Source organism: Panthera leo, chromosome B3 (genome assembly GCF_018350215.1).
Source record: "Panthera leo isolate Ple1 chromosome B3, P.leo_Ple1_pat1.1, whole genome shotgun sequence".
NCBI classification, from domain to species: domain Eukaryota; kingdom Metazoa; phylum Chordata; class Mammalia; order Carnivora; family Felidae; genus Panthera; species Panthera leo.
This window is the reverse complement of record NC_056684.1, coordinates 39,333,220-39,358,169: the sequence shown is the minus strand read 5'-3', so window position 1 is coordinate 39,358,169 and position 24,950 is coordinate 39,333,220. Positions and strand designations below refer to the sequence as shown.

Genomic DNA, 24,950 nt, shown 5'->3' with positions numbered 1-24,950 from the left:
TTCATCAGGCTCTCTGCTGTCAGCACGGAGCACACTTTGGACCCGCTGTTCCCCTTCTCTCTGCAATTTCCCCTGCTCATTCTCTCAATCTCTCTCTCTCAATAAATAAATATACTTCAAAAAAATAATAATAAATATACTTTAAACGCCTTTTTAAAAATCCTTTTTTACTTTCCCTCACAAACTATAATAATACATTTATTTGTTAATAACACCTAAAGAGGACTTCTGAGAATTAATACTTGAAAACAACTTTGAGAATTCTGTTATTCTTCTAATTAATAATGATTAATATGATTTGTTAAATTGTAGGACTTACTAGATGATCAATGACTATAACAAACAATTCATACACGAAGAAACCCAAATACTAAAACACATGGAAGAACTGTTAGCCTTGCAAATAATTAAAGAAATTAAACTTTGAGGTATTACATCATATCCAGTAAATTAACAAATATGAATAAAAAACATTAAATCCAGCGCTGATAGTACTGAGAGGGAAATAAACACACTTAAAAATTATTGATGGCACTGAATTAGAATAATTTTTCTGAAAAGTAATCCAGCAAGAACTTAAAACTAATTATACTCTTATCAACTAATTCAATTTTGGTGAAATCATCTCAAGAAAATATTTTAATTTTTTTTAACGTTTATTTATTTTTAAGAGAGAGAGAGACAGAATCTGAAGCAGGCTCCAGGCTCTGAGCTGTCAGCACAGAGCCCAACACGGGGCTCGAACTCACAAACCGCAAGATCATGACCAGAACTGGGGTTGGACGCTTAACCAACTGAGCCACACAGACACCCCTCAAGAAAATATTAAAAAAAAAAAAAAAATCAATCTGTTGGCTTGGATTTACAACTGTATGTCTTTAAAGACTCAGAATTTAAAAGGACCTTAAAAATCTTTTGATTCAACCTCATCATTTTGTTGGAGGAAATTAAAGTATAGAAAGGACTTGCCCAAAATAGCACTGCTCCATCAGTAGCAGAGCAGGACCTGAAACTCCTTATCCTAGATCTCTTGATACTGTAGTTGACCCTTGAACAATGCAGGGATTAGGGGTATCAGTGCCCCATGCAGCTGAAAATCTGCATGTAACTTTTGAGTCCCCAAAACTTAACTACTAATAGCCTACTGTTGACCAGAAGCCTTACCAATAACATAAAGTCAATTAACACATATTTTGTATGTTATATGTGTTATATACTGTATTCTTAAGATAAGCTAGGGAAAAGAAAATGTTCCTAAGAAAATCATAAGGGAAAATACATTTACAGTGCTGTACTTTAAAAATCTACAATAAATAGACCTGCACAGTTCAAACTGGTGTTCAAGGGTCAACTGCATACATATGCCATGTAGACTATTCCAGAGAAGCCGGAAAAAATGACCCAGAATTGACAAGGGTAAGCAGATCAACTTAGTGAGGCTATATGACACATTGTTCTTTCTAAACATCCTGATGGCCAGAACCAGTCCTAGACAAAGGGTATCTTCTATCCTTTAAAATCCCTTAACAAATTTTCAGCAATCAAACCAACCTCCACGATTTTCCCCTTCTTCTTATTCCCATGAAAATGTATTAGTCCCACTGACTGCTCCCCACTTTTAAATTTATATCACCAACCATGACTTGCCATTGAGACCCAAAATGCCTACTTGATAACTCTACCTGTATATCTAATAGCCAAAACTAAACTATTTCTTTGGTAAAGCTCCATCATTAGACCCAAACACACTTCTCTCACACATGCACACACTTATACTGTATAAATTCACCAGGAAGGGGATCAATTTGAACATGGAATGTTGCCTATACATATTATCAGTCATAGGAGCTGATATTCTGAAGGTAGTATGAACTCCAGGAAAGAAAAAATAAACACTGCAGGAGTACAAGGGGGGGGGGGGGGAGGGAGGGGAAAGGCCAAAACCAGAACAACCTATCCCAGAGGAAACAGAATTTATGGTCCAGACCAAACACATTTCTTAGATAAGCATAACAAACATATTCAGGAAACTAAAGTAGGATATTAGGAAAATAATAATGAATAATGAAGAACCAACTATAGATACTGTGTGTTAAAAATATAATAACTGAAATTATTATATACAAGTTAAATAACAAAATGGATACAGTCAAAAATAAAATCAGTAAGTAGATGATCAAAATGAGGCATTAGGAAGGCGTAATAAATGGAAAAAATATATTATAAAAGTTTTAAAATATGGAGGCTTAAGAGAATGAGAAGACAACCCACAGACGGGGAGAAGTATTTGCAAAAGATATATCTGATATAGGACTGTTATCCAAAATATATAAAGAATCCCCGAAACTCAACAATAAGAAAACGAACCACCTGATTAAAAAATGAGCAAAAGACCTGAATAGACACCTTACCAAAGAAGATATACAGAAGACAAGTAAGCATATGAAAAGACATTCCACATCATATGTCTTAGAAACTCAAAGAAAATAACAATGAGATATCACCGCACCCCTATTAGAATAGCCAAAATCCAGGACACTGACAACACCTAATGATGGCAAAGATGTGGGGAAACAGGAACTCTCATTCACTGCTGGTGGGAATGCAAGATGGTACATACAGTCACTTTGGAAGACAGTTTGGCCGTTTCTTACAAAACTAGGGATAATTTTACCATATGATCCAACAATCACACTTTTAGGCATTTACTCATATGAGCTGAAAACATGTTCACACCAGCTTTATGTGAGTACAAGGGAGGGGGGCAACTTGGAAGAACTAAGATATCTGTCAGTAGGTGAACAGGTAAACTGTGGTGCAACCAAACAATGGAATATTACTTCTAAAAAGAAATGAGCTATCAAGCCACTGAAAGGACACAGAAGAACTTTACATGCATATTACTAAGTGAAAAAAAAAATCAATCTGAAAAGGCTACATACCATATGATTCCAACTATAGGACATTCTGGAAAAGGCAAAATTTGGAAATAGTAAAAAATCGGGGCTTGCCAAGTGGTTAGAGAGGTGGGGTTAATAGGGTAAGCACAGAGGATTTTTAGGGAAGTAAAACTATTCTATATCTGTCACTACATATATATGTCATTATATGTTTGTCAAAATCCACAGAATGTACAACACAAAGAGTGAAGCCTAACATAAATTTTGGACTTTGGGTGATAATGATATGTCAGTATAGGTTCAGAGATTGTAGTCCCACTCTGGTGTGGGATGTTGATTGTGGGGGAGGCTGTGTCTGTGTTGGGGGAAGGAGTATATGGGAACTTTGTACTTTCTGCTCAAATTTGCTGTTAATTTAAAACTGCTCTAAAAATTAACATGTAATTGAAAAGAAAAAAATTAAAGAATTAGTTTTGAACCCCTCCCTTACGAAACATGGAGGCTAGAAAAATTAGAGGCAACATCGAAATAACAGGTCTTTCAGAAGGTGAGAAAAAAAAAAATGGAGGTGAGGAAGTACTTAAAATAATGACCAATAATCAATAATCCTTAAAAAACTGACAGACAAGAATGAATACAAATATGAATCCAAGGGTAACCGCCAGAAGAATAAAAATAGAATACATAACTTTTAAACTGCCACCAAAAATTTTATTTTTCTTTAGAAAATAGTAACAGAGAAAGAAGAAAGGAAAAGAAACTAGGGCAAACAGAAAATACAAAATAAAATGGCGGGAATAAATCCTAACATAATAGTAAAAGACAAAAAAATTTAGCATACTAAAGAAACTCGTAGAAAGCCCTCTTGCAGGTAACATGCCAGGGTTCTTACTGATCCTTGAACAAATCAGGCATGTTCCAGTCTCAGGAGCTTTTCTACCTGCTCTCTGTGTCTGGACTAGCCTTCCCTGATGCCAGCCCAGCCAGCCCATCCTCAGGCTGGGCCACCCTCTCAGTGAGGCTTTCCATGACCACCCTATTTGAAATTTCAACCTCCCACATCCAACACCTCATATTCTCTTCCCCTGTTCTGATTTTCTCACCTTATTACTTTTCACTATCAAACATGTACATATACTCACTCATTTTATTATCTCATTGTCACTCCACAAGCCTGTAAATTCAATGAAGGTAGGAAGTTTTTGGTTTTAGGAATTTTTTGGTTTTAGTCACTGCTCTATAACTCGTATCTAGAACAGTGCCTGAAGAATAGTGTGTGGCCAATATTTGTTGAAGCAATGAATAAACAAATTGAGTTACCCATAAGTAAAGGAATAATTTTAAAATGTGGCAGATACCATGATTTGAATGCCATGTAGAAGTTAGGAGCAATTAAATAGATGTACACAGCCACACAAATAAATTTTTTTAATTTACTGAAGATAAGAGGAAACAGCAAGGAATATATACCAAAATATCATTTATATAAATTAAAAACATATATTCAAAACAGCACTGTAGTTTTCAAAACTAAATTCAGGATGATATGCTAAATATATTACAGTGGATATCTACAGGGGAAAGGGAATTCGAGTATGAAGGTGGAGCATATAAGAAGATAAAATGAAAGCAGGGCCCCCGCGTAAGCACAGGCCAATGATGAAAGCGTACCATGAAATGAGAAATAATGATTAAATGAAGTCTCTATACCTGAGGCGCTCTCACCCTGCTTCCCTCAAAGAGAGAGACTTAACCACTGGTTTTAACAAAACTCAAATCACTGTGACCTTGAGAAGACTCATTTCAGTTCTGTGTAAGATGGAAAGCCCAACTGGAATGAGCTGAGGAGAAAAGAGGAGATGAGAAAGTACACATAACCTTTCGTAGGCATTTTGATGTGAAGGGAAATTGGGAAGCAGAGTGATAATTGGCAGAAGACATGGAATCAGCAGATCTGTTTTTAAAAAGATGAACGAGGGGCGCCTGGGTGGCTCAGTCGGTTGAGCGTCCGACTTCGGCTCAGGTCACGATCTCGCGGTCCGCGAGTTCGAGCCCCGCGTCAGGCTCTGGGCTGACAGCTCAGAGCCTGGAGCCTGCTTCTGATTCTGTGTCTCCCTCTCTCTCTGCCCCTCCCCCGTTCATGCTCTGTCTCTCTCTGTCTCAAAAATAAATAAACGTTAAAAAAAAAAAATTTAAAAAGATGAATGAAATTAAGGGGGGTTATGCCAACAGCAATTGTCCAGAGGGAGACAAAATGAAGACGAAGGAGAAAAAGAGGATGAGTATAAAAGCAAAAGCCTTGAGAAAGTGTGAGAAGATTGAATGTAAAGACAAAGTCTGATTATAGAGGCAAGGGCTTACCTCACTGTAAAAACAAGCTTATGTGTTTAACAATACTTTTTCTGAATATTCAGGCTTTGGTGAAGTAGCGTCTTAACATTTTTAAAGTCGTGACCCCTCTGAGAATCTGAGTAGTGTTAAGGATCTTCTCTCCCTTAAAATACATTGACATATTCAGATAAAACTTCATGACTTTAGGAGGATCACAGAGCCATGCTTCCCAAAGTAGTCCATACCCATGTCTGGTTTTTGTTCTTCGCTCTTCAAATATTACATATAGAAAGGGCACAACTCCATGAATTTTCACAGAGTGAACGTACCACGTGTAATAAAGATCTCCCAGGTGAAGAAATGGAACATTACCAGTAACAGGAAGCCCTCCGTCCTCCTCCAATCTTCCCAAAAAAGAACCACTACCCCACTTTTAAGGCTAGATGAGTCTTGTCTGTTTCTGAACTTTATACAAACCAAACACAGAAGGATTCACACAGAATATATTCTTTTGGTCTAGCTTTTCTCATTCTACAGTATGTGTTTGAGATGCTCATACTCATATGCGTAGCAGTAGCTTGTTCGTTTTCATTTCTGTATAGTTTTTCATTTTGAGACTATAACACAGTTTTACTTATCCATTCTATTGTTAACAGACACTTGGCTTTGTTTCCAATGTTAGGCCATTATAAATAATTACAAAATCATGTATAAATTATTCTATATGTCTTTGATGTGCAAGTGTATGCATTAAAAAATACTTATGAATAAAACTGCTAGAATACAGTCTATGGTTATATTCAACTTTGGTACATAATGCCAAAATGTGTCCCAAGTAAGACCTTATATTGGATGGCTTAGAAATAAAAACTTTTTTCCACCAGCACAAATATTCCTCCGAGCTAAAATATTAGTTTGGGGGCGCCTGGGTGGCTCAGTCGGTTGAGCGTCTGACTTTGGCTCAGGTCATGATCTCACAGTTCGTGAGTTGAAGCCCCGCGTCGGGCTCTGTGCTGACAGCTTGGAGCCTGGAGCTTGCTTCGGATTCTGTGTCTCCTCCTCTCTCTGCCCCTTCCCCACTCATGCTCTGTCTCTGTCTGTCAAAAATGAATAAACGTTAAAAAAAAATTTTTTTTAAATATTAGTTTGGTGTTGTGTTTGCCTTAATTCATTGCTGAAGAAAACTATACAAAGACTATAAAAACAGGAGTTAAGTGCTCTGGAATCAGTTTGACAAGCTCAAATCCAGGCTCTATCCAGTGTCAGATGATGAGATAAGCAAGTAATTATGTGCTTTGGGTATTACAAAAAAGGGGAACCAAAAAATGTTTTAAATTTAATTCAAATAATTTTATTTGAATAATTTAACAATGCAGCATCATTTTAAAAAACACTTTGCTGATTTTGCTTATATTTTCCTTATTTTATGGTTTGGAATTTATTTTCTTGTGAATTACAGAAGTGGTACCATAATCACTTCAATGCTTGATGATGTAAATGTTTAAAGATAAGAAATTATGACTCTGATTCTCTCACATTCATCTAGTAAATATTTATTGAATGTTTACTGAAAAGGACACGTGTCAGTTTTATTTTTGACTGTCCACCATCTGAACTCCCTTTCAATGCTTAAAGAAATCTGCCACTGTGTGTGTCTTGAAAGGAAGTTGGGCCCTAGAATCAACCATGTAAGCCAAAAAGGCCAGAGAGTTGCTTCCCTATTTAGGGACCAGGTACACAGATTGGTCAATTAGATGCTTTCATGCAGAATTTTAATCTAGGCCTATAGCTGCTAAGACAGTTTAAAATTCATTTTTAGGGCAGTTAACACACAACACACAGTGGCAGTGTCCAAGCAATGGCATCCCGTGTCCTGCAGGGGAGTCAATGCAGTCTTAAACAGGAAAAGGATAATTCTATGGCATGACTATGATTATGGCCTAGCCTGGAGGGTGGTTGGTTGTTTTCCCATTTGTTCCCAGAGACTGGTTCTCCAGGCTTCCAGTCATTTCTGTAAACTAATTAATATCCTTTCAATAAATAACTTTTCTTCTGCTTCAGCTAACCGGAATTGATTTCTGGTGTCTACAACCAAGATGGTAACGCTCCATGTGCCATGCCCTGTACTAGGCACTGGGAACACAAAACAAATGATATGGCCCTGCTTTACAGGAGTTGATAGAGAAGGCAAGTAAACAGGCAATTACAATAAATGGTAAGTCTATAACAGGAATAATCACAGAAAGCACAAGAAGGACACACCGTTTAGGCTTGAGGAGTCAGAAAAGTAAGGGATGTCATCTAAATCTTGAAATATGACCAGGGTAATAGAGGAGAGATGGAAGGTCATTACAAACAAAAGGAGCAACAAGTAAAAGGCCTATAATCTCCCTGCTCATCACCTCCTTCCAACACAGTAGCAAAAGCATATTTGAAGGACAAAAATGACACAAGGCAGACCAAAGGGCTTGTGGAAGGGGATGAGAAAGTCATAATTTGTGACCTGGGTAACAACAGTCGTGTTATTGAGCCTGCTGTATGAAAATGAACCTCATGCCTGAAACACACCCACACCCACCACCACCGCTACTGCCCCCACCGCAAAGCTGGCCACAAGTACCTTCCTTTTCTCTATCGTTCTCACCTACCTCAGTCACTTCTCAGAACAGTCAACTAGGGAGTGCTGGGGTTTTGGGGGAGGGTTTGGTTGTTTGGTTGTTTCTCGGTGATGGGGGTGGTGTAGGAATCATGAATGAGTGGATAAAGGAATTGAAAACAGAAGTAAAGGTATTAATCAACAGATGAGAGTAGTGAAGCACAGGGCATTCTGCCAACTGCTTACACTAGTTTTGCTTAAAGGTAGGTACAAAAAAGGTAAGAAAAAACTGATGTATGTGTGTGTGTGTGTGTGCGCGCGCACTCTTCTAAAGTTATACAATTTCAGTGTTGACGCAGGTCGCTTTTAGAAATTTACCTTTTAAAATTATATTAGGCTTATACTATTTATATATTATAGGCTTACATATTATTTTCACTGTTTACTTTTATAAAAACTATGATCTTCCTCGGTTTTATAAGCTCTAGCATTTTCAGCCATCCATTGTATGGACATCTATGCTTGAATAGGAAAAAAATCACCATAAAATAAAATAACAAACCAACCAAACCACTCTAAGAAAAATTTGATAAAGCAAGCTGAAAGCAAGGATCCGTGACATGTCATTCTCAAAAGTGACATCAAAGTTTTAGAACAAAGTGATTTGAATATTCTAAAATCTATAATTCTCCTTTGAAGAAAGCAGTATTCACTACCATGTGAAGGATATGAAAAAATAAGTCATTTCAGTTTCACAAATTGAATGGTGCAAAAATACACTTCAGTCATATCAAACCTCACACCACCTTTACAAATTTATTTCTTTTAAAAAAAATTTTTGTTAAGTTATTATTATTTTTTAAGTAGGCTTCATGCCCAGCATGGAGCCCAATGCAGGGCTTAAACTCACAACCCTGAGATCAAGGCCAGAGCTGAGATCAAGAATAGACGCTTAATCGACTGAGCCACCCATGCAGGCGCCCCTCAAATTAATTTCTTTCTGCCAGAATGCCCCTGTTAAAATGGCCAGCCTCTGCATAGTATTTGAGACCTGCTCTTTGAAGCCTTCCCTAACCTTTTTCTCCAGAAGAGAGTTATTCTCTCCTCTTATGCTTCAAAAGCACCCTGTACATATCTCTATTATGATTATCACATGAATACTGTAACTGCTTCTTTGCAACTAGATTAGGAATTCTTTGAAAGTAGGCAATGTTACATCTCTATCTCTGTAAATATGTTTCAGCAGTCTCTAGCAGAGAACAGGCAGTCAGCAAATTCTTGTTGAAGAGAGACGGACATGATGTATTCATAATGATATTAATATAAGGTTATTTGTGTTCATGAAAAAGCATGACTCAAACTTCAAATTCTGTACGCGGAAGCTAAAAAATCAGCTCCCTTGGTTTTTATTTGAGAAAGGGAGAGATTTTTACAGCTTTCAAAATAATCACCTATGGATTGGGGATGAAATAGTTTTGTTATATTGCCAATGAGTGAGTGGTCTCTTTTTTATTTCAAAAAAATGCCAATTGCACTTCACATTACTTAGTATTCCTTTGTAATCACCACCTTCACACTAACATACTTACCTTCTAAGAGTTATATTCCCTGCATCTCCTCCCCAACCATAAAAATGGGGCCTGATATGTTTTATGAAACCTTGGTTTCATCCGCCATAGCTGACTCGACTAGACATAAACACTTGCCTCAGACTGGATTTTCTCCCAGAGGGTTAGAATAGGGTCACAGAACCATGAGTGAATGTATGACTTTATGAGTTGGAGGACTTGTTCAGCTATGCCCAGTAGTAAAAAGCAAAATGCAGATAGAGAAAAATGAACCGGGTAAGTAGAGAGAGGCAGAGAGATCATGCTGCCCCAGGGTGGTGAGAAAATGGCTACCTAAGTTACCAAGGAGTTTCTGGCTCCCAGTTCCCCTCCCCTTCACAAAGCCTGTCTGTACTTTCATCTTCAAGGCACTGTGACATCCCCAGGATCCTTGCTATTAACATTAATTCCTCTTTTTTTTTTTTTGTTCTTAAGTACAGTGGTTTGAATTTTATTTCTGTTACAAACAAAAGAAATTTGATTTTAAAAACCTCAAAAAAGAAGAGGTCAACTAGAAATATAAAAATGTCAGTTAATCATAGGAGGGAAGAGAAAGGCTTGTTAAAAAATGGCTGTTACATTGGTATCTTCAGGCATTCTTCAGCATAAGAAAATGAAAACTATTCACCAACCATAACAGGTTCTAACAGCAGCCTATACATCCAATTTTAGCACAGTTGTGAGTCAGTATGAATAAAATTCTATTTCAAAGTACAGGAAAAAAAAAAACAAAGATTAAGGGACAGGGAATATTTTAGAGACTATTAGAACAAAAATTTTTTTAAAGAAAAATAATACTGCTTACTACAATTTTGACCACAGAGTAGATGAGTTACATCTTCTCATAGCCAGTCCTATGTAATAAAGCCTAAATATCATTATGTAGTTTTCCCCATCCATCTAAACCTATTTCTCTGAAAAAACATACTACTTCAGAGTCCTCAACTAAAATACTTAGTGGTAGATGACAGTAACCTTTAAAAAAAAAAAAAAAAGGAATCATTTCACAACAGTACTGCCATTATGGCATTGGCTTTTTATTTATTTTATTTATTTATTTATTTATTTATTTGGCATTGGCTTTTTAAACAAGACTGTTATACTAGGTTTTTCATGTTTCTTTGATATTAGCTCATTAGTAAAAAGTTTTCTTTGGCAAATCAGACTTTAAAAAAAAACAACACACAACTAGTTTCTTCAGTAATAATTTTCAAATGGATAGTGGAGAACAATGAATAGCAGTACCTTGTACTATTCTTAAGTTCAAAACATAACTTTTTAAAGAAAAACTGACTAGTTTCACATAATCAAAATTGAGCAAGACTGGGAAAATCGACAAATGTAACGGCAAGTTCGGAGATAAGAACAAACAAAACAAACAGTACTTCTATCAAATTCACCAAGATTATATAGACAGTTGTGGCATTCGGAAAAAAAAATGAGAGACAAACTTAGGGTAAAAGGAAAAGTTCTGAAAAATTTAACAGTGATTGCCATAAAAAAGATTTAAAGCAAACAAGTCTCAAGTCTCAATTCTTTACAATAACAGAAAGCAGCAGAGGTGTCAATAGTTTTTAATGATTTTTATTGCTTCTAGAATTTTTGTTGAAATTACATTTGATTATGAGTACTTCATATTCCATGAATTTATTTTAAACCAAATACCGAAGGGATACTGTGCAGGTTTGACCCCATAGTTGAGAAGTTTTCCAATTACCCAATTGTGCCCCCTTGTTCAATCTTTGTCCACAACATGCTTCAGTTCGTCTCCAAAATTAATAAAAAGCCCAATCTTACACACCTTAATCCTTAACAGGAAAGGCTGGTTAAATGCTATAGTACAGGGGCGCCTGGGTGGCGCAGTCGGTTAAGCGTCCGACTTCAGCCAGGTCACGATCTCACGGTCCGTGAGTTCGAGCCCCGCGTCGGGCTCTGGGCTGATGGCTCAGAGCCTGGAGCCTGTTTCCGATTCTGTGTCTCCCTCTCTCTCTGTCCCTCCCCCGTTCATGCTCTGTCTCTCTCTGTCCCAAAAATAAAATAAACGTTGAAAAAATAAATAAATAAAATAAATGCTATAGTACAGGCTATATGAATACTAAGAGTAAATAAAGGGCATTGCTAGAGTTTAAACAGTGTGATTAATAAGTGTGCTAAACTTAAGTATCCATCTATAGAAGAATTGATAAGAAAGATGTGTGTGTGTGCGTGTGTGTGTGTGTGTATAAACATTATGTAGCCATAAAAAAGGATGAGATTTTGCCATTTGTGACAAACATGGATAAACCTAGAGGATATTTTGCTAAGTGATGTAAGTCAGGCTGAGAAAAACAAATACCATATGATTTCACTCATAAGTGGAATCTAAGAAAACATAAATACATAAGTAAATAAATTTAAAAAAAGCAGAATCAGACCTATAAATACAGAGAACAAACTTGTGTTTGCCAGAGGCATGAGAGTGGGGGATGGGCAAAATGTGTGAAGGGGAGAAGGAGATACAGGCTTCCAATTATGGAATGAATAAGTCACAGGAATAAAAGGCACAGCACAGTGAATAAAATCAATGCTATTGTAATAGTGTTGTTTGGTGACACATGTAGCTACACTTAAGGTGAGCAGAGCATAATATAGAAGTCAAATCACTGTTGTACACTCAAAACTAATGTAAAGTTGTGTGTTAAGTATACTCAAAATTTGTTTTTAAGTGTGGTGAAATTTAAATAATTAAGTAAAATTAAGAAATACTAATCCTCATTAATGCCGACTTCAAATTTGTAATAAAACACCAAATGTTGGAGCTACTATAAAGACTAATGGTCAACTTGCCATGACAGTCTCAAAAGCTAGTAATGTATCTTTCATTTAAAAACCCACAATTGGTTGCTTTGTTCATTCATTTGCTAATTCCAGGTTGGTGAGGAGACACAGATATATAAGTTAAACATCCTGGGGCTCCTGGGTGGCTCAGTCAGCTAAGTGTTCAACTTCGGCTCAGATCATGATCTCACAGCTTGGGAGTTTGAGCCCTGCATAGGGCTCTGTGCTGACAGCTCAGAGCCTGAAGCCTGCTTTGGATTCTGTGTCTCCCTCTCTCTCTGCCCCTCCCCTGCTTAAGTGTGCGTGCGCACACTCTCTCTCTCTCTCTCTGTCTCTCAAATATAAATAAACGTTAAAAAAATTTTTTTAAATATAGCAACAGGAGCTATAAAGAGTATCTACTGAATATTTACTGAGTGCCAGACACTGTTCTGAGTGCTTACTTGAATTAACAGATTTAAGTTTCACAATAATCTTAGGAAGAATTCACTATTCCCATTTTACCAGGGAAGAAATGGAGGTACAGAGAGATAACACAGATAATCAAAGAGCAAGGTCAGGTTTCAATCCCTGACATTCTGGGTTCACAACCAACTACTTTATATTACCTCTCCAATACTACAATCATTCTCTCAAAAAACTCTTATGGAGGGACGCCTGGGCGTCTCTCAAAAAACTCTTATGGAGGGACGCTTTTGAGGGCGCCTGGGTGGCTCAGTCGGTTAAGCGTCCGACTTCGGCTCAGGTCACAATCTCGTGGTCCGTGAGTTCGAGCCCCGCGTCGGGCTCTGGGCTGATGGCTCAGAGCCTGGAGCCTGCTTCAGATTCTGTGTCTCCCTCTCTCTCTGACCCTCCCCCGTTCATGTTCTCTCTCTGTCTCAAAAATAAATAAACTTAAAAAAAAAAAAAAAAAAACTCTTATGGAGTAACTTCCTTCCCTGTGCCAGGCACTGTTTCTAGGTGCCTGAGATATAACACAGTTAGTAATAGATTATTTCACGAGGGACTTGATAATCCAGTCAAGAGTATGGGTCTGAGAAGACTTTCTAGAGGAAGGAATGCTTAGGCTGAGTCTTAAAAGATGCAAAAGAGTTAGATACGCAAAAGGAAAAGGGAAGGAGAAAATGAAGTCATTCCAAGCAGAAAGACTATGTAAGCCATGGTCAACAATTGAGAAATAGCTGTACATTCAAGGAATCTTCAGCAAGTAGTTCTGTATGGCTAGAGTGGAAAATGAAAAGCAGAAATTATAAAGGTTAAGATTAGAGAACCAGTCAGAGGCCAAACCATGGTCAGTCTTAATGACATGGTAAGGAGTGCAACTTTATCCAGCTGACAATGGGAGTCAATGATGAACCTTCAAACTGCATGTTAGACACACCCATCTGGCAATTCTGATAAGTTGAATCTCAGGGAGATGAAACTGAAGACAGGAAAACCAGTGCAAAAGTAAGGAAGTAGATCCTAATAAGGCAGAGGTTAAAACAGGGATGCTAGGGAAGGGACTGATTCAGAAATATATTTAGGAGATAAAGCCAATAGAATTCAGAAAATGAATGGATGGGAATGAGAGAGAAAGAGGGGGAGGAATCCTGAATGACTCCTAAGTTCCTTGGATGATGAAGTCAACAGCAGATTATGATGTCTTTGGAAGACAACAGATCAAAGCAAAATTTTAGGCAGGTAAATTCAGTTTGGACAAGTGGAGTTTGAGGTGAAGATAAGTAAGGAGTTAGATAGGATATCTGATGCTTTGGAAAGATGCTAATGCTGGGAAAACAGCTTGGCAAGTAATTGGTAGATATATGGTAACTGAATCCACAGAGGTAACTGTGACCTACCAAGGAAAATGTGAAGGCTGAGAAGCGCAATGAGCCAACCCCAAGAACACCGCTTCTTATGGGATAAGCAAGATAAGCAGAAGAGGGCAGCATGGTGGAAGTCAAGGGGTGGAGTTTCATGAGAAAAGGGCCCAAAGTATTATTCTTTACTTCAGCAAGAGCAAGTTTAATAATATGAAGAAGTAGAAGTAGAAATTAATACTTCATAATAATATGAAGAAGTAGAAAGTAGACCGCAGTGGATAAACAAAAAGTGGGAGAAGAAGAGGTAATTTCAGCCAACGCAGAGTACTCTGTCAATTTCCTCATCTATAAAATTGAGACAATGGGTTATTTGGATTCCTAAATGACTTACCGCATCGAGCGTCACATATAATAAGCACTACACGTTTATTATTATTATTTTTTGCATTTGCTCACTACACTTAGCCACCCTGAGCGCCTTTCTATTCTCATCCCAAACTCCTTTGTACTGCAAGGCTTTGCACCTGATGCTGTCCCACAAGGATCCCTCTTTCCTCAGCTCGTCACATAACTGACTCTCTCATCTGTCAATATCATCTCCTGAGAAAGGACTTCCGGAGGAAGTACCCTCTCTCGGTCATTCTCTCCTCTCATCCTGGTTGACTTCCTTCATAACTCTTATCCTTCTTTCCACCTCTCTTGTTTAATTGGAGGTAATACAGCAAAGTGATGGATAATGCAGGCTCCGCGGTCAGCCTGGCTGCACTCGCATTCTGGCTCCGCCACCAACTAGCCATGTGACATTGGACAAACTGCTTCATCTCTCGGTGTCTTCCTCATCTTTAAAAGAGGCAAAATAATAAAGTACTTACCTCATAGACTTCTTGAGGGAATTAAATGAGTTAATCCGCATAAAATTACTGTAAGAATACAGGTACATTCTGAGCACTCAATTATATAATTGTTTGCTTGCAATCATCTCCAAAACTTCACTTCACTTAATGGCACATCTCAACATGTGCTATTAAAAATATTTGAAGCTATAAAAACTCTCAGTCCAAATCATAAAGATGTCAACTAATAACCAAATGAAGGAGTACCGTTCTGACTAAACCTCAAGAAATATTACTTTCAGAGATTTTTTTTTTTTTTTGGCCCCAAAAGTAGCAGGGGAGGGAAGCCATACAAAACTAAGGGTCTATAATTAAGCAAGGGAAGTTTTGTTGACTTTTTACATTTTGATAAATTTTTAAAAATGTTTATTTTTGAGTGAGAACACGAGTGGGGCAGGGGCAGGGAGAAAGGGGGACAGAGGATCCAAAGTGGGCTCTTCTCTGACAGCAGAGAGCCCTATGTGGACTTGAATTCACAAACTGTAAGACAGGAGTGCCTGGGTGGCTCAGCCAGTTAAGCACAAACTGTGAGATCATGAACTGAACCGAAGTGGGACATTTAACTGACTGAGCCACCCAGATGCCCCTGAGCTTTGGTAAATTTTTGATAAGATGTAATTACTGTGTAATTTAGACTAATTTATAAAAAGTAAAATTAAAATATGGAAGATGGGGGAAAAAAGGTTCTGCAAAGTTCTGACCTCAGTAACTGTGAAAAACAGTGTTTTCACTAGAAACTCTAAGAGTAGAGACAAAAGAACTGTACATATAACTGCTCTACTTGGGGGGGGGGGACACCTCTCTTCTCCCTCTCTCTCTGCCCTCCCATACTCAGACACACACATGCTCTCTCCCTCTCTCAAAATAAATAAAAACTCTAAAAAATCTGCTCTAGTTGGTACAGTTGTTTCTATTGTACATGTATGACAGGACTGGCCAAATAAGTAAATAGATGGCAAACGGTGAGAGTCCGGTTTCTTACTTTTGGAGACAGAGGTTATAGCTAAGCAAGAGTGTACAGGTAGGATGAACCAGAAGGCAGTGAAGTAGAGTCAAAGGTAACAGTATAAATTCATGTTTAGCTTCAGATAGATTAAAAAAAAAAAAAAAAGAGTTGTATGTTTGTATATGTGCATTAATATGCATACATATACTTCCTAGGTCTGTGCACTGAGAAAGCCTAAAAGCGATGATATCCCTGCAGCAATGAGCACACCCAGAAACCAGATCTTGGTTTCTAATATCATTCTCTAGTAGAAGTAACCAGGGATCCTTGGAGAAATAGCTGACTGGGGGACTGAGGCAGGGAATACACAAGATGAGTTTGGGGCATATTGTTCCTAGTGCCAGAAAGTAAAGAAGTGCCAATAATAATAATAATAATAATAATAATAATAATAATAATACCAATATGTCTTACTGGTCACAGGAACTAACCTGAAAGAGGCAGAACAACTTAAGCAATAACATAAAATGGTAGAGGATCATAACCCAAAGTTATAAAATGAATATCCAGCACTACATATGGATTGAATAAAAAATAATGGGGGAAAAGAGAAAAACCTCCCTTACAAAGAATTCCAAATAATTTTGCAGATATTTCCCCTTCAAGGAGTTGGAACCCAATTCTCCACACACTGAGTATGGTTTCCACAAATGACTTGCTTCCAAAAAGTAGAGTATGGGAAAAGTTTACAGTAGAGACACTTGGCAACACTGCCTCAACCAGGTAATTGAGGCTAAAAATATCAGCGCAGGGGCACCAGGGTGGCTCAGGCGGTTGAGCATCCAAGACTCCTGATACAGGCTTAGGTCCTGACCTCTAGGTTGTGAAAATGAGCCCTGGCATCAAGCGGAGCCTGCTTGGGATTCTTTCTCTCTCTCTCTCTCTCTCTGCACCCTCCCCCCAACTCGTGTGAGCACGTTCTGTATCTCAAAATAAATAAACATTTTTTAAAAATAAAAAAATTAAAATAACACTGCTAAGTCATAGTGATAGTATGTACCCTTCAGATGATGTAATTAGAATGGCATTTTTACCTCTGTGGTCATCCTCCCCCAAACCTATACCTCAGGCTAACACTGAGAAAAATATCAGACAAACCCAAACTGGGGTACTCTCTACAAAATATCTGACCCAAACTCCTCAAACCTGTCAAGGTCATCAAAAACATGGAAAATTTGAGAAGCTGTTACAGCCCACAGGAGCCAAAGGAAATGGCACAAATAAATGTACTGTGGTATTCTGGAACCCAGAAGAGACATTAGGTAAAAACTAATGAATTGGAGTAACATATGGACTTCAGTTAATAGTAATGTCCCAATGTTGGTTGCTTGGTTGTAACAAATGTAACACAGAAATGTCAGATATTAACAACAGGGGAAACTGGGTGCAGGGTAAGTGGTAACTCCCTGAAACTTTTCTGTAAATATAAAACTACTCTAAAATTAGGTTTATTTAAAATAACAGTAATAATAGGGAAGCTATTCTCTTAACCAGACTGATTTTAGTCCTGTAAGTCATGTATAGTAGGTTGGACAGCAAGAGAAATAAAGTTAATACTGTGCAAAACAATCTCAATATTGATGAATAGTTTCTAATATTGGACATGTAACTACAGTCATTTAATTTGTGTACATTTTTAGTTGGTATGCACTTTAGGAGCAGAAAACTCTCCTCTAAGCAGGACTCATATTTTGGATTAAAGAAAAAAAAAATTGTCATACTAATATTAGTAAAGATTCTACCTGGTTTTTGAGGTCCTAAAAGTTTAAATAGTTTTAGGCAAAATATATTCACAGTACATTGCTGAAACATTTCCCATACTTTCAGAAGGAGAAAAATGTAGCTACATACTGTAAGAAAATACATTGGAAAATTCACTAATAATATACTACACTATAAAATTTACAAAAACCTGGGTCCTTAATGGTCACTGTTCAAAAAATCTAGAAACTTCAAAAAACAAATAAAAACAAACTTTACCAACAAACAAACTTCACTAACATTTGTAACTATCTTAATATATTTAAAAACAAACAAACCAAAAAACCACCCACAAATCATTAAAAAAAAGGAAAAAAATACAACCCAATAGAAAATGTGTAAAGGACAGGTATAGGCAAATCACTTAAGAGGTAACTAAAAATGCTCATGCATAAGAAAGATGAAAGAAAATAAAAACAGAAAATGAAATGCGATTTCACATGAATTAGATGGGAAAAAATCAAAAGTATGACAACATTAAATGTTGGTAAGGATATGAAGGAACAGAAATTATTCGTCAATATCCCATAAATATCCTATCCAGGGAAAGAGGCTTCTATCCTAAGACCCAGCAATTTGACAATTAGGTATATGACGTGGAGAAACTGGTATGTGCTTCAGAAGATAGAAGGATGTTCATGAGGCACTGTTATAATACATAAAAAATAAAAAAACAATCTAAATATTAAATTAGATTTAGCAAATGATAAATTGCAGTATATTTATTTAACGGAACACTACACCAGTCAACATAAGTGAGCTAGACCTAGAGGGCTGACAAGGATGGGGAGGGGGGTAAAAATTAAAAAAGCAAGTTTCAAAATATGTATACCACAATAAAATCACATTAACAGCTGCTTAAGTTACATTAAAAAAAATAATAATAAGCGCCAGGCACAGTTTTAAGCATCTTATATAAACAGACTCACTTGCTTTCTAAAACAACCTTGTGAGATAGGTAGATCCATTATCCCTATTTGATAGATGAGGACATTGGAGGCATGCAAAGATTTTAAAATTTGCCTAAGGTCACAAAACTATTAAATAGCTGTCAAGATTTAAATCAAGGGAGTATGGCTCCAATGCCCACAGCTCTTCAAAAGCACTGAAAACAATGCCAGGTACTGTTCACATATGAAGTTTATGAAAAGGTAAAATGGAAGGATACACATCAAATTTATTATAACAATTGCCTCTGGGAGGGATTATGAAGAGAGAGGCAGGAAGGATGAAACTGGGGAGAACAAAAGGGCCTTAACTTGATCAGCACTGTTTGAGTACAGTATAAAGTTCTACCTGCTCTGTTAGTCTTCAGTGTGATAACTGTGATATACATAAATCTTTTATATTAAAATTATATCTGGGGGCGCCTGGTTGGCTCAGTGGGTTAAGTGTCCAACTCTTGATTTCAGTTCAGATCATGATCTCATGGTTCATGAGTTTGAGCCCCACGTTGGGCTCCGCACTGTCAGTGAGGCTCCTGCTTGGGATTCTCTCTCTCCCTTTCTGCCCCTCCCCTGCTTACTCACATTCTCAATCTCTCTCTCTCAAAATAAATAAACTTAAATATATATATATATATATATATATATATATATATATATACACACACACACACATAAATATATATACTTATATATACATTTATGTATATATAATTAAATATACTTATATATATATTTATGTATATATACTCATATATATGAGTATATATATATGTATATATATTTATACTCATATATATAAACTTAAATATACATATACACATATAGGTCTATACCTACGTCTATATATCTGAAGCAAAAATGAAAAAATGTTAACACTTTTTATGGTGAGTATATGTGTGCTTACCACTCTTTTGGGTAATTTTCTACATTTTTAAAGCTTTTCAAAAATAATAATGTCTCATCTACAAAATATTACAGGAAAAATAAAAAGAAATTTAAGAAATTTCCAATCTTCCTATTTCAGCTTTTATTTGGAAAGGAAAAAAGCTAAACTGTGAGTTAATGTATGTATGTATATGGAAAATCCATTTTTATAAGGATCCAAAGAGATACTAAAAGCATACCAGAAACAGTATATCATACTATACATTTTGATGACTGACTATTCTCAGTGAAAATAAAGTATAACACCAGTAGGAAAACTCCCCTGATATCTCTCCACCTTTTTAATTTTTTTTATGTTTATTTTATTTTTTTGAGAGAGATAGAGCATGAGCAGGGGAGGGACATAGGAGAGGAAGACACAGAATCTGAAGCAGGCTCCAGGCTCTGAGCTGTGAGCCCGATGCAGGGCTTGAACCCACAAACTGTGAGATCATGACCTGATCTGAAGTTGGCCACTTAACTGACTGAGCCACCCAGGCGCCCCCCCCCCCCTTTTCCCTTGATAGTTTGTCTCTTCTCTCTGTTGGTCTTTACTTGTTTATGCTTTTTAAAAGAAGGAAGCAAGGAGGTACTGAGAAATTGTCATACACTTTAAAATTAACAGTAATAGCCATAGATGAACATACATGTGGCCCTTCTGAATGTAAAATTCCCCAGCACACAAATAATGCTCCAAAAATTTATTCCTAAATTGGTTGTTTGGAACTCAAAATATATTTTCCCATAAAGAAAGTTAAAAGAGGGTATGACCACCAGGAAAAAAATACTGGGAAAGCAGAGTACACAGTACGCACTGACGGCCCAAGAAGAAAAGAAGGGGTTCTCAACCAGAGTTTGAGGACAGAAATCATGCTTCATTCACCTGTGTATCCTCAGTGACTAGCAAAATACCTGGCACCTCATAAACATTCAAAACCCGCTGCCTACTCACTGATGAGGTACAGAGGAAACGATGGAGTCAAGCAGTCCATCAATAGGTGGCACTGTCAATATAAAGTAGTTTGGGTGTAAGATCCACACAGAAAAGAGGTTGGACAGTAACAATGTGCATTAATATAAGCAACTACATCTGTAAAACCACTACCAAGTTGGTGCTGGTAACCATGTGCCTTCACCTAAATTATTAGCTCCTTCCATTACCGTGTACTGCGTAAGCACCATGTTTTGAGTTATCTTTCTAATAATGAATCATAAGATAGTCTATTGGAGCAGTGGCTTTGTGGGATTTTTAGGATTTTCTCCTATGACCCTTGAAAATATTTTAATGTCACCTTTGTGATTACCAGAGTAATACTATTCAGAAGACAGAAAAAAGTATAAACACTAAAATAAAAATCACCTACAATCCCATCATCCAGACATCTTTTAATATTTTCTTAAAATATTTATTTCCTGCCAATGATTTTGCCATTTGTATGTGATATGTTATAAATAATAACAAAGCATATTCTTTATGTTCTGATTTTTTTCTCAACATTATATTGTACTTTCTCATGCCAGTAAATATTTCCAAAAACGTGACTTTTAATAACTGCATGGATTATCGTTAGTTTCACTATTCCTCTATTATATGGTATTTTGACTACTGTAAATTTTTCACCATTATAGTAATAAACTATGTAAATTAATCCTGTTTAGTGTAAAGTTCTACACCACTGTTTTAGAATTCAAAGTGATAGCTATGATGTACGATAATAAAATGTGGAGTGCTTCACTTCCCCCAAGTCACAAATTCTACTGAGCAATGATCAATAATCTAGGGTATTAAACAAGTAAGAAGTTTTTATCAACTTTTCTTAAGTCATTTCATCTTTCACATCTAGTAAGCAAGAGGAAAGTCCCAAGATAAGTCTCTGACATCAGAGAGGATGAAAATAACAAGTCAATTTTCTTGCTACAGCCCCTGTTGTTTTCCACTTGGAATAATGAGCCATCAACTTAAATAGGAATAATATAAGATTTGTAATATACATCTCTATCTGTATCAGTTCTTAAATCCAGGTTTCCATGGTAAGTGGATGGCTTAGAAAAAATCTGCAAACAAAAAGATAGTGTAAATAATATCACTCAACGACAAAGAAAAGTTTTCTTTTACAATTCTGCCATGATTTTTATTATTTTTGAACAAGTTAATAAATGTCATATACTCTATTCCCTCTTATAGCTTCCCAATTATTCCAAATATTCTTCAAGTTACCATAAATAGGCCAACAGTTCCAGGAGCTTAAGAATCAATAACTATTTAAGCCAGCGGTAATTCATGTGGAAAAGTTCAGAACAAATCAGCATCAGCTTCCTGGCTCTCTTGCACAAACAAAAAATTTATATCGCTTCACCAATTTTCAAAAGTGCAAATTTGTGTACATAAATTTAAAACTCAGGCCAAAATTTACTCATATTTAGTTCAATTGGGCTGGTGTCAAGATCAATTAATTTTCCTAAAAAGTACATTCTTTAAAAATTCCACAATGAAGTAAGTCTATGTTTATTCATTCAGAAAAAGAAAATTATGTAACATATAGTATATATAATGATGAGGAGAAGGAGGATATATGCTATTGTGGACTCCTATTAAGAGGTGCAATTCAAAGGGAAATTGTGAAAATGAAGTAACCGTTGCCCAAAATGTCTAATTCTGGCCAAAACAAAACAAAGTTCCCATAAAAGAAGCCACATACAATCTTTTGTTTCATTATAAGTTCAACCAGGGTTCAAATAGCTTAGAAATTCTGTATACTTAAGTTTTCAAAAGCTGAATCCCAGAACTATCTGCTCTAAACATAAACTGAGTAACTTGCCCAAGAGTCCTCACTTATTACCTAACCTTGGGTCCCCCAGAGACTACTTTTTACAATAATCTCAAGTGTACTACAATAGATTAGTGTAACCTGGGCTACGCTGTTTACAGGTGTCTCTGCCTCCTTCCCCCAAGACGAGAAGAGGTAGGCTAGAGCAAGCAGAAAATAGTGACTATATACAACAAACAACAGCTTACAATCTTGTAAAATTGTTTCTTTTACACTTGGGCTATTATTTTCATTAACGTATAATGCATTTTAAAGAATAACATATTCAGGGAGCAATACAATTTCTGTCCTCACGAGTCTCTAGCTGGCTGACACGCGTTTTCTCCTCAAATAAATACATGCCTGTTGACTGATGCCTGTCCTGCTGTTGCAAACAACAAATAACTGTCCTGTAAGACAAAAACCCTTCTCTAAGGCTCCAGGCGTAACCATACGTTTGAATTAAAAGCACTCTGGAACAATAACAAAAATCTTCCACCACATCTGTCATTTAAAAGCACGATAATGAAAAACTGTCGCTGCGACCCAGTTTTAGATCACAAGCTCCCCCCACCCTCCCGAAAGCGATAAACTTCAAAGGGAATGGTGGCGACGAGGAACGTTTACCCCCTCCCCCCCCCCCAAAAAAAAACGAAAAAAAAAAAAAAAAAGCTAGTGACCAACTTGAACGCTAGCCCGGCCCACGCTGGCCGGGGTTACCTAAGCAGACCCCTAGGAGAAAATCGGGCCTCTGGGGCCCCGCCAGGCTCCCGCTGCTGCCCGTTTAAAATATCGAGCAGGTGGGATTCCGGAAGGCCACCTCCGTCTTACGTAACGGGCTTGTCAAAAATCCGAGCTCCAGGACCTCCCCTCTCACCGCCCCCGCCCCCACCCCACTCCCACCTCCCAACAACCGGAGCCCCAAGCCAGCCCGGAATAGAAAATCTGGAATGAAAACACCAGAGCCCCCCATGCGTCCGACACAGAGGTGCGGGCGCTACTCTCAGCACCGCCGTGCCATCCCAGAGCGGACCTAGCCCGCGGAGGACGGCCCGGCTCTGAAACGCCCCCGGGCGGAGGTCGCGGCCATCCGTGCCACCTCTCCGAGCCCGGGCGACCCCGCTCTCGAGACCACCGCTGTCACCGCTCCGGGCCGTGACAGCTCCACATGCAGCTGCTGTCCGCGCCGCTACCCCCGCACTCACCTCACCGCTGGCTCCAGCGCGAGCAACGGGTCGAGCTTGGAGAGTGGTGCACTGTCCCCTCCCGACGGCGGCGGGACACGAGGGGCTGGATGCCGCGGCGCTCTGAACCCGCTTAGCTCATCCCCAGCCCGGCGCTCCGCCCTGCGCGGCACCCCCGCCCGCCCAGGCCTGCCGTCTCAGTCAGACGGGACTCCCCCTCCCCTCGCAGCCGCTGCTGCCTCCGCCTCCTTCTCTGGCTCCAGCCGCCGCGGCCGCCGCCGCTGCGACCGGTGCCATCTTGGCAGTGACGGAGGGGCAGGGGCGGGGATCGCGGGCCACAAGGGCCAATCGGGAACCAGGCCCAGCCCGAGGGGGCGGAGCAGCGCCGGCTTGATGGTCGTGGGGTCCTAGCGCCTGATTTTCAAAGGGCGGAGAAGGTGGGCGGGGCTGAGCCGCGCTCACCCGTGACGCAAGCAGTAGTTGGGGAAATGCGCGCTAGTTCCCCCTGCGGTCGGGAGATCCCGAGCCCGAGGCGGGCGTGGGTGAGACACACCTTCCCTTCCCCTTTCACCACCAGGAGCGTCGGGATCTGTCTTGGGCTAACCGACCTGTTTCCTCCTTCCTCCCCAGCGGCCCCTGGAGTCCTGACATTGCCTAGCCAGAGCTAGGCACGATTGTCTGAGCGGCTGCCCCTACAACAAGGGCTCTCAGATTCCCCCAGGAAAACCCCCGAGGGTTTAGCAACCACCTAGTAGGTTTCGGTCCCAAGATACTGAAAGTCAGGTAAAATGGGGAATTCTAGGGGGTTCTCTGAAAAGTACGTTGATAAAACATCTATTGTTGACTGAAGGGGTGTCGATTACATTGGATTAATGGGATATGGCCTACTTAAACCTGGCTATGGCTCCACCATTAGTGGGTGTTGGCAAATTGCCTCTAAGAAATGAGAGTAATGAAGTTTGATTACCGCCACAGGGTTGCTCTGAGGGTTAAATGGTATAATACATGTCAGGCCTAGTGTAGTGCCTGAAAGTAAGTACTCAATGAGTACTCCATGGTCGTCAAATGAAGGCAGAAGTAGGACCCTAAAAATCCCTTTGGTTTCAAATCAACTTTCTAAATTGTGCAGATTAGGCATTAATTCCTTTTATTAACCAAGTTTACCGCTGTATTTCCTATCTCCATTTCTTCCATTGTATTCATTCATTCAGTCAACAAACATTCATTGAAATGCAAACAAATGCTGAGCGACAAAGCTTAGTGGGAAACAGAAAAAGGCCCGCTTTCATGGAACTGACAGACTAGTGGGGAAAGGAGGGACAATAAATAATTCACACATTTTGGGGGAAAACATGTATAAAGGTTATGAACA

At 38.4% G+C, this 24,950-nt stretch overlaps 1 protein-coding gene across 9 annotated transcripts in view; it reads right to left on the bottom strand.

Moving 5' to 3' along the window:
• The window catches only part of DENND4A (DENN domain containing 4A), a 128,588-nt gene extending 104,786 nt beyond the window's left edge, over positions 1–23,802 (bottom strand). For 5 of the 9 annotated variants that reach the window (XM_042941668.1, XM_042941670.1, XM_042941672.1 and 2 more), the window contains exon 1: positions 23,600–23,802. The gene's annotated coding sequence lies outside the window, so the exon portion shown is untranslated. The remainder of the gene's footprint in view (positions 1–23,599) is intronic. The other 4 variants (XM_042941673.1, XM_042941674.1, XM_042941675.1 and 1 more) reach the window with 2 other exon arrangements.
• Between the last annotated feature and the right edge of the window lie 1,148 nt (positions 23,803–24,950).